The following is a 17045-nucleotide window of genomic DNA, read 5'->3' as shown; positions in this document are numbered from 1 at the left end:
ATCACAGAGCTGGTGGATGTTAGAGACCTTGCGCTTCTCCACCTCCTGTTTGAGGATGCCCCACAGATGCCCAATAGGGTTTAGGTATAAGACATGCTTGGCCAGTCCATCACCTTTACCCTCAGCTTCTTTAGCAAGGCAGTGGTCCTCTTGAAGGTGTGTTTGGGGTCGTTGTCATGTTGGAATAATGCCCTGCGGCCCAGCCTCTGAAGGGAGGGGATCATGCTCTGCTTCAGTAGGTCACAGTACATGTTGGCATTCATGCAGCCGCAGACCATGACACCCCCACCACCATGCTTGACTGTAGGGAAGACACACTTGTCTTTGTACTCCTCACCTGGTTGCCGCCACACACGCTTTACACCATCTGAACCAAATAAGTTTATCTTGGTCTCATCAGACCACAGGACATGGCTCCAGTAATCCATGTCCTTAGTCTGCTTGTCTTCAGCAAACTGTTTGCTGGCTTTCTTGTGCATCATCTTTAGAAGAGGCTTCCTTCTAGGACGACCAATTTGATACAGTGTGCGACATATGGTCTGAGCACTGACAGGATGACTGCCCACCCCTTCAACCTCTACAGCAATGCTGGCAGCACTCATACATCTATTTCCCAAAGACAACATCTGGATATGACGCTGAGCACGTGCACTCAACTTTTTTGGTCGACCATGGCGAGGCCTGTTCTGAGTGGAACCTGTCCTGTTAAACCGCTGTATGGTTTTGCCACCGTGCTGCAGCTCAGTTTCAGGGTCTTAGCAATCTTCTTATAGCCTAGAACATCTTTATATAGAGCAGCAATTCTTTTTTTCATATCCTCAGTGAGTTCTTTGCCATGAGGTGCCATGTTGAACTTCCAGTGACCAATATGAGAGAGTGAGAGCGATAACACCAAATTTAACACACCTGCTCCCCATTCACACCTGAGACCTCGTAACACTAACAATGGACATGATGGACATTGTCATTCAGGGGTGTACTCACTTTTGTTGCAAGCGGTTTAGACATTAATTGCTGTTTGAGTTAAAAATGTGAGGGTGTACTCACTTTTGTGAGATACTGTAAGTATCTGTAAGTATCTATTTACTCAGCATACCATTATCTTTTAAATTTTACTTAAAAAATGTGTATTAATTATGTTTGTGCGCACTAAAATCAATTAAAATGTATTTTTTCCTGATAATTTGATAAACCGCTGTGCAAATATCATGTGGCATAAAAATAGCAACAACCATCATTTTATTCTCTAGATCCTTTGATTTCAGAAAATATATAATTTTTGGGGATACTAATGTAGTGCTACCTCCATAGGAGCTGCTGGATAGGATGGGTCCTCAGTTCTTTGCCTCGACCTTCTCAAGAAAATCAGCCCCTCTGACACACCAGGTTGAGTGTACAAACATACAATATCACAGGAAATCAATGAAAGTAATACTCAATAGTAGTGCTCTGTTAAAGAAAACAGGCACCAAACCATGTAGTAAAGGCAAACGTAATATATTGTCACTTAGTATATTGGGTAACTAGGCAAGCAAAAAATGGTGCAACATACCATCACAAAAAAAATCAATCATTGGCGCACTATTAGCTGGATGCGGAGGGCGTGAGCAATCAATATAAAAAAAAATTCAATGGTAAAACTGAGTCTCCTGGGTAAGCTGCTGGCTTTAGATGGCTGCAGGCTCAGGATAGAGCTAGAAGAGACTCTGCAGAAACAAAACAAAAAGAAAGAGCAGCGCCATCTAAGTGCAGCAATAGGGTATGTTTATTCCAAACAGATGAATAAAATTTACAGGATAACAGAGATGTCAGCACATGAATCTGAATATAAAGTGTTCACCCTAATTGTACAGCAGCCCATCTTCCCCCAGAGTGGATGAACACTTTATATCCAGATACATGCGCTGAAATCTCTGTTATCCTGTGAGTTTATTTCATCTCTTTGGAATAAACATACCCTATTGCTGCACTTAGATGGTGCTGCTCTTTCTTTTTGTTTTGCAACATAACATCAAAATCTCAGTAGAGCGAGAGAAAAAGAAAAGGCTGGGAAGTTGATTTACTAAAGGCAAATATATTGTGCACTGCAAGTGCATTTATTTGCTCTAGATCTGAGGGGAAGCTCTGAAATGAGGGGAAGCTCTGCTGATTTCTATCATTTAACCACTTGCCGACCGGTCACGTTGACCGTACTGCGGCAAAGTGGCTCGATTCCGTCCAGAGAAGTAGACCGGAGGCGCGCTCCTGCTGTTTTTAGTCACAGCGGGAGTTGGGCCAGGAGAGGAGCGGCGGCGATCGCCGCCGCTCTTCCCCGATCGTCGGGGAATCGAGTTTGGAGATCCGCCCGCTTGTGTAAACAGAGCGGGCGGATCTCCTAAGTGACAAGGAGTGACAGATTGCAGTGTTCAGCATAGCTGAACATGCGATCTGTCCTTGTGTCACTCAGTCACCTCCCCCCACACACGTCATTAAGCACCAGGCATACATTAACCCCTCCCTCTCCAATAAAATTAACCCCTTCCCTGCCAGTGTCATTTTTACAGTAACAGTGCATATATATATATAGCACTGATTACTATAGAAATGTCACTGGTACCCCCAAAAGTGTCGAAAATGTCAGTCAAGGGTCCGATCTGTCCGCCGCAATGTCGCAGTCCCGCAAAAAAAATCGCAGATAGCTGCCATTACTCGTTACAAAAAAAAAAAAACGACAAAAAGCTTTCCCTTAGTTAGTAAACGCAATAACTTTGCGCAAACCAATCAAAATACGCTTATTGTGATTTTTCTTACCAGAAAACAAATTGGCCAACAATTTTAAAAAATTTTGATTTTTACATTTTTTGGGAGGGGTAATTTCATATAAAAAAATGTTAAAAATATTGTTATTTTTTCAAAATGTACGCTCTTTTTTTGTTTATAGCGCAAAAAGTAAAAATCGCACAGGTGATCAAATACCACCAAAAGAAAGCTCTGTTTGTGGGAAAAAAAGGACGTAAATTTCGTTTGGGTACAGCATCGCACGACTGCGCAATTGTCAGTTAAAATCGCACAGCGCCGAATCGCAAAAAGTGGCCTGGACGTAAGACAGCAAAATCCTCCGGTGGTAAAGTGGTTAATCAATCATGTGCAAGCAAAAATGCTGTTTTTTCTATTTTCCTTGCAAGTGATTGAATATTCTTTGCAAAGCGAAGCTTTACCTCATTCAGCCCCGGTTCACATTAGTGCGATCACGGAGATAGCATGTAATTCGGAGCGCACTGCTCCTAAATTACATGCAATCTCATGTGCGGTGCAAATTTCAGCCATACACTTTGTATGGCTGAATTTGCACTGCATCCGCACTAAACACGCAACTCACCTTTTTTTTTTATCCGCAGCAGAATCGGATTGCATAGTGGTTCACACTAGTGCGATCCGATTCTGTGCGAACTTGCAGATCGCACTGCGATATGCGATTGCAACTGGGGGTGTCGATAATTTTTAATTGACACCCCCTGCGTATCACATATGGCAGTGTGAACTGCCAGGGGTGCAGAAGCGATACGGGATCACGCTGCATATTTGCAGCGTTCCCACATCGCACAAATGTGAACCGGGACTCACTAAGCTCTAGAGCAACTGCACTTGCAGTGCACAGTATATTTGCCTCTAGTAAATCAACCCCAATGTCTCCTTCTCTATATTGCTGTAGCCCAACACCTGGCTACACTAAGCAACTTTCTAGCAAAAAAAAAAAAAAAAAATGCTGATTTTTACAGGTATGTGAGAAATGTCAGAATTGTTCCTGTCTTGAAATGGTTAAGAAAATGTTAATATATATGCTGTTCCTAAGAATTGCAATGGTATAGACATAGCATAGTCGAATGTAAAAGAAGTTGTGGCAAACCACATTTGCTAGTGTGGGTAATTTCTGAGGAAGAAGCAGAAAGACATTTATCATAGCTTCATCATACCCTCATATACTTATCAGCAAGGCAGACATTCAAGATACAAATAAACACCTTGTTGCTAGTACAATGCTAAAAATCCTTGCACAAAATTCTAACAGCAAAAATGCATTTTCCCCTAAGAGCTTGCTCACATTATCTCATTGTATTACTGTGCATGTTAATGCAGTGCATGGCAACATATGTTAAATGCATTAGTGGGATGCAGTGCCGTTCTTTCTGAATGGCACCCAAACACACCTGTTAATGAACGCGCACATTACCAAAAAAACATGGAACATGAAATGTCATACTTACCTGCTCTGTGCAACCATATTGCACAGAGCGGACCTTACCTCCTCTTTGTTGGTTCCCTGTTGGCACTGTCTGCTCCTATTTCTTCCTCAGCAAGCAAAAGGAGTTCCAGCCTGTGAAAAAAAATGTAAGTCAGCAGCTATAAATATTGTAGCTGCTTAATACATGGACACTTACCTGTCCAGGGATCCCGTGATGTCAGCATCCCAAGCAGATCCATCCATCTACTCCAGGTGCAGGCGCCGGCATCTTCACTAAGGGAAACAGGAAGTGAAGCCTTGTGGCTTTACAGCCTGTTTCCTACTGTGCATGCATGAGCATACTTGCCAACTGTTTTTGCTGGGACAGTCCCGGGAAATAGGGGCCTGTCCCGGGTAATTTACATTGTTCCTGGAAGCGCCCGTTAGTGTTACACAGAAGTAGTACAGATGAATGGGAGAATTATTCCAACTCTGCTACTTTGGCCTTGAAATTCCCTTTTTAATTTCCTGTAATTCTCTCTATATTGAGTAGACCCTATAACCTGATAAGTAGGCGGAGATTAATTATGTGGAGTGGGTGGAGCTTCGGGGAAGTGGGTGTGGTAAGTAACTGATAGCTGTGCTGCAAAGTGTCCCTGGAAATTTTTTTCAAATGTTGGCAACTATGCATGAGGCGCTTTCTGAATCATCCCGCTGTCTTCTCGGACCTGCGTGTCTCCCAAAAGGCAGTGGGAGAAGGAGGAGGGGCCAGAAATTTGGTAGATCGCCGCACAGCCAATGTGGCAGCAGAGGGGCCGGAGGAAGCAAGCAAGCGGAGGTTCCCCTTTTGGGTGGAGCTCCACTTTAAGGTGTCCATAGACACACATAGTGCTAGCAAGCCACTTGCCTTCTCCCTACTCACAGGAGTTTGACTGACAGCAGCGAGAGCCTATGGCTCCCTCGACTGTCTTTGTCTCCTATGAGACCAGGAAGAGAGGAGAGCAGTGCTACAGCCGGGATGGCCCTGGATCAGTGAGAGGAGTCAGGTGTTTAGGGTTAGGAGTAGGTAGAACAGGTAATTGGGCCTTTTTTGCTTTAATGCAGGGAATTAATTAAGGTAAAAAATATTTAGAGTCTAGAACGACTTCTAAATTCTAATTTCAATAGTATGAACTTTAATAATGCACTGTAGTAAAATTTACTAAGCGTATCAAAAGCTAACATTTCTTGTGTGCTAAATAAGGGCAGCCTGCTTTATTATTTAATGTTTTGTGTATATTGTATGTTCCTCTTTTCAGCACTAATCATTAGTTAGACACTACCAGCCTCTCCATGTTGCTGAGTTGATTGATGTGTGTCTCTGCAGAGTCAGGCTGGGGAAGTCATTGAGGAGATGAAGACTGGAGTAGTCAGTGCGTACAGGGGTGCATAATTCACAGAGTGCCGCGGCAATGAGTATGTAATGCAAAGGGTACAGTGGTAATGGGTGGATTACACACAGAGTGTAGGGGTCAGGAGTAGGTATCGTACAGAGTACAGGGGTCAAGTGGTTATTATACAAAGTAAAGGGACCAGAAGTGCATAATGCCCAGAGTACAGCAGTCAGGAGTACATAACACACAGAGTGCAGGGGTCAGGAGTACATAACACACAGATTGAAGGGGTCAGGAGTACATAACACACGGAGTGCAGGGGTCAGGAGTACATAACACACAGATTGAAGGGGTCAGGAGTAGGTATCGTACAGAGTACAGAGGTCAAGTGGTTATCATACAAAGTATAGGGATCAGCAGTGCATAACGCACAGAGTGCAGGTGTCAGGAGTACATAACACACAGAATGCAGGGGTCAGGAGTGTGTATTATACAGAGTACAAGGGTAAAGTGGTTATCATACAAAATATAGGGATCAGGAGTACATAATGCACTGAGTACAGGAGTCAGAAGTGCATAATGCAGATTGTGCAGGGGACAGAAATACTGAACACAGGACAGTGTAATAAATATGTAGCACCCTCCTAGATAGGTGCTATTATGTAGATAGTTTAATATAGTGTGGTCTTCTGCTTAACAGGAGATTGCTTGGAAAAACATAGCAGCTTTTCAGCTTAACAGGAAAACGACACTTGTTCAGTGAGGGTATCCTGTGTGACTCACAGTGCTGCTGCTGCGGCTGCTGTGATCGGCTCCTCTGTATCCAGGCAGCATTGGAAGGCTCTAGGTGAACGAAGTGACCCATGAACATCAGCAGCATGAATATGAATGCCCTCTCAGCCAATTACAGGGAGTGGTGCCCCTGAGCATGCTGGGTGCCGATATTTATATTTGATGGGTCTTTTTCCAGAGGGAACCGATCCAGCTGGGGACTTTGCTTCATTCTGTACAGTCTGCCACTCAGTTCTACTGGGATAATAAAAATAAAATAAAACAACAAAAAAAACACTATAACCCCTAGACTGGTCATTGGAGTAATGAGCGGAAGTTGTGCACCTGTCTGTGGGAAATACTGTGTGTTTGGCTGCAGGGCTGAAATAAGGGAAGACCTGGGAAAATACTAGCAGCTCTTACAGGGGTAGCGCTAAAAGTATAACTACAAATCTCCCTTTCCAACAAATATCCCACCAGTATACATGTCCCACCAAAGCCCTATATCCCCACCTAATAAAGATTTTCCCTCAGAGCCCTAAATCCCCAACATCACAGATCTCCTCCCAGCCTCTTTTCAGTACATACTCCCCAGTACAGGCCACATAACATACCCCCCCCCTCCATGCCTCTTCTCACTGCAGACCCATTCCCTCCCCATTAGTACAGACCCCACCCTCTAGTTACAGACCCCTTTCCCTCTCTTGCAGTAGACCCCCTCCCTCCTCACAGTACAAAGCCCCCACCAATACAGACCCCCTCCCCCCTCACCAGTACAGATCACCCTCTAGTACAAACCCATTCCCTCCCCACCAGTACAGATCATCCCCTAGTACAAACCCACTCCCTCCCCACTAGTGCAAACTCCCCTCCAGTATAGACCTGTTCTCTCCCCACCAGTAAAGACTCTCATCACATTACAAACTTCTCCCCTCCAGAACAGACCCACTTACTCTCCACTAGTACAGGCCCTGCTCCCTCCCCACCAGTACAGACATTTCCCCCTTTAAGCTCGCTCACTCACCAGACACAATGTAGAGATGCAGTGGCAACAGGAAGTCCTCTCCTGGGATGTACAACGTGACTGAAGCCCAAGAGGAGCTTCCATCGGCTTTTTTTATGGATGGGCTGTAGGGAGATTTGTGTATAAGCTGATTCATATGCAAATCTTTTTGCCTGCTCATCCCTATATAAATTATACATTAGGCCATATGCAAATATGACATTAACCACTTTACCACCGGAGGATTTTCCTGCTTTACGTCCAGGCCACTTTTTGCGATTCGGCACTGTGCAACCTTAACTGACAATTGCGCGGTCATGCAACGCCGTACATAAACAAAATTTACGTCCTTTTTTTCCCACAAACATAGCTTTCTTTTGGTGGTATTTGATCACCTCTGCGCATTTCATTTTTTGCGATATTAATAAAAAAGTGCGACAATTTTGAAAAAATAACAATATTTTTCTACTTTGACAGTAAAAAAAATATCGAATATATAAAATTTTTGTCACATATTTAGGCCAAATGTATTTAACTACATGTCTTTGACAAAAAAATTCTCAATGAGTGTATTTTTAACCGCTTTAAGACCGGAAGATTTTACCCCGTTCCTGACCAGGCCATATTTTGCGATTCGGCACTGCGTTACTTTAACCGACAATTGCGCAGTCGTGCGACGCTGTACCCAAATTAAATTTATGTCTTTTTTTACCCACAAATATAGCTTTCTTTTGGTGGTATTTGATCACCTGTGCGATTTTTACTTTTTTCGCTATAAACAAAAAAAAGCGACAATTTTGAAAAAATATCAATATTTTTCACATTTTTTTATATGAAATTCCCCCAAAAAAATATGTAAAAATCTAAATTTTTTAACATTTTAGGCCAATTTGTTTTCTGCTACATATTTTTTGGTAAAAAAAAATAGCAATAAGCGTATTTTGATTGGTTTGCGCAAAAGGTATCGCAGCTACTAACTACGGGAAATTTATGTCATTTTTATTGTTTTTTTTTTTAACTAGTAATGGCGGCGATCTGGCGGCGATCTACGATTTTTTTTGCGGGACTGCGACATTGCGGCCAACAGATCGGACCCTTGACTGACATTTTTGACACTTTTGGGGGTACCAGTGACATTACTACAGTAATCAGTGCTATACATATTCACTGTTACTGTAAAAATGACACTGGCAGGGAAGGGGTTAACTTTTATTGGTGATCAAGGGGTTAATGTATGCCTGGTGCTTACTGACATGTGTGGGGGAGGGGACTGTGTGACACAGGCACAGATCGCAGGTTCAGCTATGCTGAATCCTGCAATCTGTCCCTGCCTGTCACTTAGGAGATCCGTCCGCTTTGTTTACACAAGCGGGCGGATTTCCTCACTCGATCCCCGATGATCGGGGAAGAGCGGCGGTGCTCACCCCCGCTCCTCCCCTGGCCCGACTCCCGCTGTGACTGAATACAGTGGGAGCGAGCCTCCGGCGGCGCACGCGTGCCGCCCACAAGGGGAGGAGTCCAGCGACGTAGGTCTACGTCACTGGACGATAACGAACCACTTTGCCGCAATAGGCTCAACATCAACAGTCGGCAAGTGGTACATTAGGCCATATGGAAATATGACATTAATGTGTGTATGAATAAGCTGTGAGCACCGTGTACAGGGGCAGAGCTTTTGCACCACACAGCTCCTGTTTACTGGTCAGCAGAAATAGGGTGTAAATGCAGGACAGTCCTACACATTCCAGAACTCTTGGGAGGTTTGTTAGAATGCCGACAGCTGTTGGCTTCCTAACAACCAGCCAGAGAGAAACCTGTCACAATTTCGTCTGAACCATCAACTTGTTCCTAATCATATTGACCTACATAATTAAGACACTGAGACCCGGTTCACATTTGTGCGAGTGCCGGGTTCGCATGTAATGTCGGAGCGCACTGCTCCGACATTACATGCGATCAGCTGTGCGGTGCGAGTTTAGCCATACAGTTTGTATGGCTAAATTCGCATCGCACCCGGTGCAAACACGCACAGGAGGCATTTTTGCAGCCGCATCAGGATCGGATCGCACAGCGGTTCACACTTGTGCGATCCCATCCTGTGCGAACTGCACGATCGCACTGCGATATGCGATCAAACTGGGGGTGTCGTTAAGATTACATTGACACCCCCAGCGTATCGCATATGGCAGTGTGAACTGCCGGGGGTGCGTGTGCGATGCGGGAACAGGCTGAGAATTCGCAGCCTTCCCGCATCGCATAAATGTGAACCGAGCCTTAGTCTAATTTCAGTGTTTTGGGTTAACAATTCCTTCTCAAAATAGTCACTCTACTAAGTTTTACAGTACAGTGGTCTAAACCAGCGGTCGCCAACCAGTAGTCCATGGACAACTGATGGTTCACGAGAAAATGTTTGCGGTCCCCAGGGGCTTTGCTACAAGTCAACATTGTGACAGATGTATACCGCCCAATGTTGTTTCTAGTGTTGTTCTCAATGCGTGCTGTCAGTCAATACTGTCAGCGCACATTGATACCCGATGCCTCCTCTGTAGTTCTGGCTCCTGTGAACTCAGAGGGAAGCACCGGGAGTAGTGCAGAGAGTGGTAGGTGAAGAAGGAGGGTACTTCCAATGGCAGCACTGATCATAGACTGTGGGACTGAGCATAGAGCTCAAGCATGTAGCTTGATAAGGGAGTGAGATCCAATGATGACTCTGTGTAAGGAAGCAGTGTGATGCAGAGTGCAGCGGGGGGGGGGGGGGGTAGAGAGACAGAGAATTGTGTGTATAAGGTAGCAGTCTAATCAAGGGGGAGGAGGCAGAGAGCCAGGGAATTGTGTGTATAAGGCAGCAGTGTGATCCGGGGGGGGGGGGGGGAGTAGAGAGCTGGGGCATTGTGTGTATAAGACAGCAGTGTAATCCAGGGGGTGGGGGAGGGGGTACATCAGATCTGGAGCCACTAGGACCGTATAAAGTCAATATGTGAATAGTTCTCCATTTTTCTACTAAACCCTGGGGAGAGATAAAGCGGAGCATACATAAGAGGTTTCCAGGCTATCTACATTCCCAATACCAACAGGCTTTGTTGATTTTAGCTGGAGGTGAGCAGTTAGTGCACACATAGGTGTGATCAATGAAGAGTACCCCTGATCACTAGAATTGTGGTGGAGGATCTTAATAGATATAAAGGACTCACTACAAAAGGAAACACAAATTGAAGAGTTCACAATATTTTCTGGATTTATTTGGACACTTAGCACAAACGTTGGCACTTTATGTATTCTTTGTTGGCTTTTATTTTATGATTATTAATTAACACCATATGATTGTATATTTGTACAGATTCCATATTCGCACTTTATTAAATTTTATAACATTTTTGGTCTAGCACTTCATGCACTTTTTGGTCATTATTCACCTAAGCACTGGAGCACCTTTTTATTGATACATTTGTTTAAGTATATTCATTTAGAGATTTTTACCTATGTGGATAGTATAGTTATTTGAGCACACGTGTTTACCCTTAGAAGCGCAATACAATATATCTTTTTATTTAATATTTTATTTAATAATGGGGCACTATTCCTCCCACTGACACCAATAATGGGACACTATTTCTTCCCCTAATATCAACAACGGGGCAATATTCCTTGCACTTATACCAATAATTACTCGCATTGACACCGGGGCATTTTCTACTCACACTAGCCACTGTCTGGCCCCTCAAAGTCTGAAGCAGAGTAAACTGGCCCTTTGTTCAAAATGTTTTGGGGAGCTCTGGTGTAGCCACTCTAAGATATAAAGTGTGTTAGGGCTCTTTTACACGGTCCGCCTCCGTAGGCGGATCCGTACTGCTCAGCGGGGATCGATCCGCGATCCCCTCTGAGCCGGCGGATGACAGCTCCGTCTCCGCTTGCAGTGTGGAGAGGGAAAGGTCACAGCCCCCGCTGCTCTCTATGGGGAATCGGATGAGAGCGGAACACCTGTCCGCTCTCAACCGATCCCATCCGATCCGATCCCCAGGACGGATGGAAAATAGGGTTCTGACAGGCGGATCTGATTGGACCGCCCGTGTGAAAGAGCCCATACTGTCCGGATCACCAGATAAAAATAAAGGAAAAAAAACTATTAAAAAAAAAAAAAGAAAGAAAAGAAAATGATTGTTGCCACCACATCTAAGGATAAGTCAGGTGTAATATATTTCATTTTTTTTTTAGATTTGCAACCATCCTAATATATTGGTCTGCACCAAACTGCAAAAAATAATACTCAAAAAGACCCCATCATATGGCTACTTACAGAGATCAACCAAAGCTGTTAAAGACCACCTATTCTGTCTTTCTAGACCTATTCTGTCTGTCTAAAACCGCAAGCCATTGGATTACCTTGCAGCTCTTTATGTTTATTTTAAATGAATCAGGTTGAGGGCTAAATTTATATATCTGCTGTTAAGTGAACTCTGGGCTACTTGCATGGACTTTCAGTATCTCTTTTTCTTCTCTCTGGATACAATACAACTAGTGACAGGGTACAATTGCACCACCTAGTGTTTAAAAGGGAAACGTTTCCTCTGGGAAAACTACTCTACTCCTGAATTGAGTTTAGTGACACAATGGGCTCCATTCACAAAAGCATATCGCATGTGGCATTTAGGTGTTTTCCCAAATAGGATGCGATCCTGAAAATGTCAATTTACTATTGCTTTATGTGGTATTTAGCGCATAAAGAAAAAGTTCTTGGTAAATACCACATAACACAGTGTAAAGTAAATTCACAAGAGGAAATAAATTAATAAATGCATGCGGCAATTAAGTAGTGGTCCAGGTATGCAATATGTGTATGATTTTAAATGGTTATTAGGGAGAGGGTGGCCCGCCGAGTTTTTAACAACAAGTAACTTTAATAGTTGGCAAGGAACAGGTGAATATAAAGAAAAGACTTGCCGGCATTTAAAAATTTGGAAAAAACAGCGTGGCCCCCCCCAAAACACTACCAGGCCGCTTGGATCTGGTAATAGTTCTAAGGTAACCCCACGCCAAAAGTAAGAAAAAACGTAGGGTGCGAATGCCCCCCAAAACATACCAGGTCCCATGCCGTCAACCTGGGGGAGGTGCTTTGGGGCAGGAAGGCCTCCCCCAAAAGCACCTTGTCCCCATGCTGATGAGGACAAGGGCCTCTTCCCCACAACCCTGGCTGGTGGCTGTGAGGGTGGAGCATCAGCCACCAGCCACCATCTCACTCAGGGGTGAAGAATCAGCCAATTGGCAGTTTGTGACTTGACTTGATCATAACTTAAAGGGATCCTGCAATAGGACACAGCACCGCAGCATTCTCCTGCCAGGCGACAGCTCCCACACCACATTCCAGCACAAGCAGCTAAACTCTGCATAGTCCCCGCATACCCCCCCCCCCCCTCCCCTTTGGGTTACCTCCCCTCTCCCCTACAAGGATGAAACGGACACTGCAAACGATACAGGAATAGGAGGGGTGAAGAAACGGCACTGCAGCCGTAATAGTCATAGGTTGTACCACTGACTCTGCCTAAGTCCCCATACATTCCCAGATCCTAGATGTGATCAGCTCCACGCGGCCTGAGCAGCCATCCCTGCAAGCCTGTCACACAGCACCCCCACTGAGGCATACTGTATACATAAAGAGATTACCCATCCGGATCCTCTAACACTACTACCACTTCCACGGGACTGTTCTTATCATATATACAAATAGGAAAACAGCCTGAACCTCCACAGGAACACATCACGGGAAAAGCCACTCATGTGGGATATTCCCCACCGTACAAATGACATTATTTTCCCCCCCTGATGTTCACCACCATTAATGCACCGGCCAGCAACCTGTTATTTGTTTCATGTTGTTTGTCTTGTTTCTTGTTTATACTGGTTTTGTTTACATTTATATACCAATTTTTGTACCTGCACGGTAGTGTATATACACACCACATTTTATTAATAAATGGCTATGATTTACACTTTACACTGTGTCCCTATTTTTGCCGACCATTTAACCTTCCTTTTATTCTGACCTCTGTGCAGAATACCTTTTTTATGCTAGTGTTCGGTTAGGTCGGACATACATTACTTATATACAGGGATTAACCATAGCATTCTAAATTACTTGATCCGAGTAAAACCACTTTCATACTATCGTCTATGTCAAACATGCATTCAAAAATTAAAAAACACTGTCACTGAGATCAGTGGCCATTTTTTATTTTGTTTCCTGAGTTACAACTTGCCCATTATATTATCCTCTAAATCAGCCTTTTTCAACCAGGGTGCCCAGGCACATTGGGGTGCCTTGAGGTTTCTTTAGGGGTGCCTTGGCAAATGCCTAAAAATTTATCAAAAATTGTATACATGCCAGGAAGTGGATCAAGCCTGCCTTTTAGTTACACAAAGCCACGGGTCTCCATTATGCACCGTTATGACTTTCTAGACACTGGCATCTTAACAACCAATGACGTCATCAATTAATAAGAAGGAAGTCTGTTGCCTCCACAGCATCCTTGTTCTACCCTTCTGTGCCCTCTCCCTCAGCACAGGGGTGACATTAGCTGATTGATAGAAAGAAATTGAGGGAGAAGAGAAACATTGGAATACTAGTCAGTACCAGTGTGCAAAAGTCTATTTGCTTTGGAAGAATAAATCACCTCTAACGTTGGGTGTCCTATGTGTGGATGTTGCTGCATTATGTAAATCTATTAGAATATTTTTTACATTTTAGAATGGGGTGCCTCAAGACTGCCCATCATTTTAAAGGGTGCCTTAAGATTGTCTATAATCTCATGGGTGCCTTAAGATTGTCAATAATCTTAAAGGGTGCCTTGACTGAAAAAAGGTTGAGAAACACTGCTCTAAATATTGGGTCATGGATTACCATATTGAAATCAAATGTGATGTTTTTTTAATTTTTATTTGGTGTGCCTTGGAAGAGGGGTAGTATATCCCAAACTCTATATTTTAACTAGAAAAGTTGGGGGTCGTCTTATATGCCCAGTCGTCTTATACGCTGGAAAATATGGTAGTGCTCCTACCCAACAAAGGCTCCCGTGGAATGACCTTCGGGACTGGTATGGACATCGACCCAGCATGCCTCATTTGATTATGTCACAAGGGGGCAGGATTACTTTATTTTGTAGCAGGGGCCTTCGATGGGTACAGACTTTGTTTTTAGGCTGCCAGCTGGCATTCATCGTGATTGATCTACACCGGGGGACAATTTTTTTTTTTTTTCAGTCTGATGCTGCATCTGTCCCCCAGTGCCACTATGCTGAGAACTGAGCGATCGAACCCTGCCGATCGTTTGGTTCTGACAGCTCTGTGAGCAGAGAGCTGCTGGCTGTCAGTCAACAGCTCTCTGGTCTTCCCCCTGCTCATTCACTGGAGCACCTAAGTTAGTATAATACTGGCAAAACATTTAAACCCATACTTCTCTTTTAATAAGGGTTCTTTTTTTAAATGCTCCCCCCCCCCCCTCTTTCCCGACCTGCCAGGCTCCATGCTTGAATAAGGGTCTAGTATCGATTTTGGACCCCCACAAGGTTTTTATTTCTTACATTTTGGCATGGGGATCCCCTTAAAGGGAAACTCCACTTTCAGCAAATAAAGAAAAAGCAATATAGCGTATATAATTGTGGCACAAGTCATATAGTAATTGAATGTTATTAAAAATTACCTTTCCTTTCCTTTTCAATCTGCAGCTGTTGTAATTTTCTGAAAATGCAATGCAATATGGCTACCTGGAGCTGTTCTGTACACAGAATGTATACTGACCACGCCCCAGAAACATCATTTCCTGCTTGTGTGATTGGCTCACCAATTTTCCCAGAAGTCTGCCTAAGATACAAGTCAGATTTCTGGCATCCCCTGCAACAAAAATGTCATTTTTGGTGAGATACTCCCAATAGGAACACGTCTAAAGGGATGCAGGCCCAGCAGCTTCCCTCATTAGTGCCCTCTAACGACCCCTACCGAGGAAGTCAAAGGAGCATTACGCTCGACGTAACGCGTATAGGGGGACGGATCGTGCGTGGCCGACGCCGAGTCTCTCTCTGGTAACAGATCGCTGACATCGCTTATACAGCAGGCACGGCTGAGTGCCCAACAAATGTGAGTTGATCTGCCTTTCTCTAATAAAGCACACCCTTATTAGTAAGCAGAGAGCACTAGATTTCTTCATCTGTTTTTTATATGTCCCGGGATCCCTCGAGGTGCAATACAGTGTGGCTCTTTCCTGGAAGTCTGATCCATGATACATGTGATTGCTGGCCCGTTTGGGTCCTTTAGGAAGGTGAGAGGCTAATTCACCTGGTGGAGGGATTCACTAATTGGTGTTTACAACTTGTTTTCATCACTGGATTTTCTTCAATTGGATACGGGGACACTCTTCATATCACTTTATTGGAAGCAGTGTTAATTTCGTCGACTAAAACCGACTAAAACGTTTTCGTCGACTAACACAATTCAGATGACTAAAATACGACTAAAACTAAAATGGCATTTTAGTCTTAAGACTAAAATACGACTAAAACTAAAATGGCATTTTAGTCAAACGACTATAACTAAAACTAAATCGAAATTTGCTGCCAAAAATTAACACTGGTGCATGCTCAAAGCATAAATAATAACATATTAGATTTTTCACTCCAGGACCAGCAGTAGTATATAATGAGTTTGGAAATTGTAGAGAAATGCTTAAATAATGCATTACAAATTACAATTGAACTACACCCATTTGATTATAGATGACTAAAATGAGTTTTAGTCGACTAAAATGTAGGGCGTTTTAGTCGACTAAAATATACTGGAGTTTTAGTCGACTAAATACGACTAAAACTAAAACACTTGCAGAAGACTAAAATGGGACTAAAACTAAAATGCCATTTTAGTCCTAAGACTAAGACTAAAACTAAATTGAAATTTTCTGCCAAAATTAACACTGATTGGAAGCACACACATTGCTATGTGCCTTATGAACTGGATATGATTTATTGTATTTAAAGTCATCACTTTTTTATTATATTTCTGGCGCATCACATTTTGGTAGGATTTATAGTTTATTGTGATTTGTAAAACACGATTGGTGTATGCTGCCGGATACCACTTATATACTTTCACACACCTGATTTATGCACAGTGAATTGAGGTTGAGTTATTTTATTACATATATTGGGTTTGCGCTGATAGTTTTTTTTTTTTTTTTTTTTTTTGTATTTCATTTAACTGCCACAGCTGACAGATAATTATGAAACCACTGCCATTAGACCTACTCAGCACAGAGGCACAGAGGAACAAACAATGATTTCTTCAGAATAACAAAAGGTAGGAATCTGCAACAAAGTTTGTTAAAATCCTTGCAATGTACATAGATCATCCAGAGGGGAATGTTTTTTTTTAAGTTACGCTTTAAAATCTATACCAAACCCAATTTTCAAACAAATCTTCTCTTTACATTCAGCTGTCAGCGGAGAACCCACAGCTAGTTACTACAGGTTGTTAAGGACGCCGGCTTCTGCTGACATCACATTAACGCAAACTTTTAATACTAAAACACTGCATCACTTCATAAAATAGTGCATGTGGTATTTTAGTAGCATTTTTTATTGAATTAAAAACATTTTTGGAAAATGCTGTGCTGTATTTTGCCACATACTTGGATATGGTAAGATACCACTTTGTGAAT

Source organism: Pelophylax lessonae (assembly GCF_965119305.1).
Source record: "Pelophylax lessonae genome assembly, chromosome: 4".
Lineage (NCBI taxonomy): Eukaryota > Metazoa > Chordata > Amphibia > Anura > Ranidae > Pelophylax > Pelophylax lessonae.
This window is presented reverse-complemented; position numbering follows the sequence as displayed.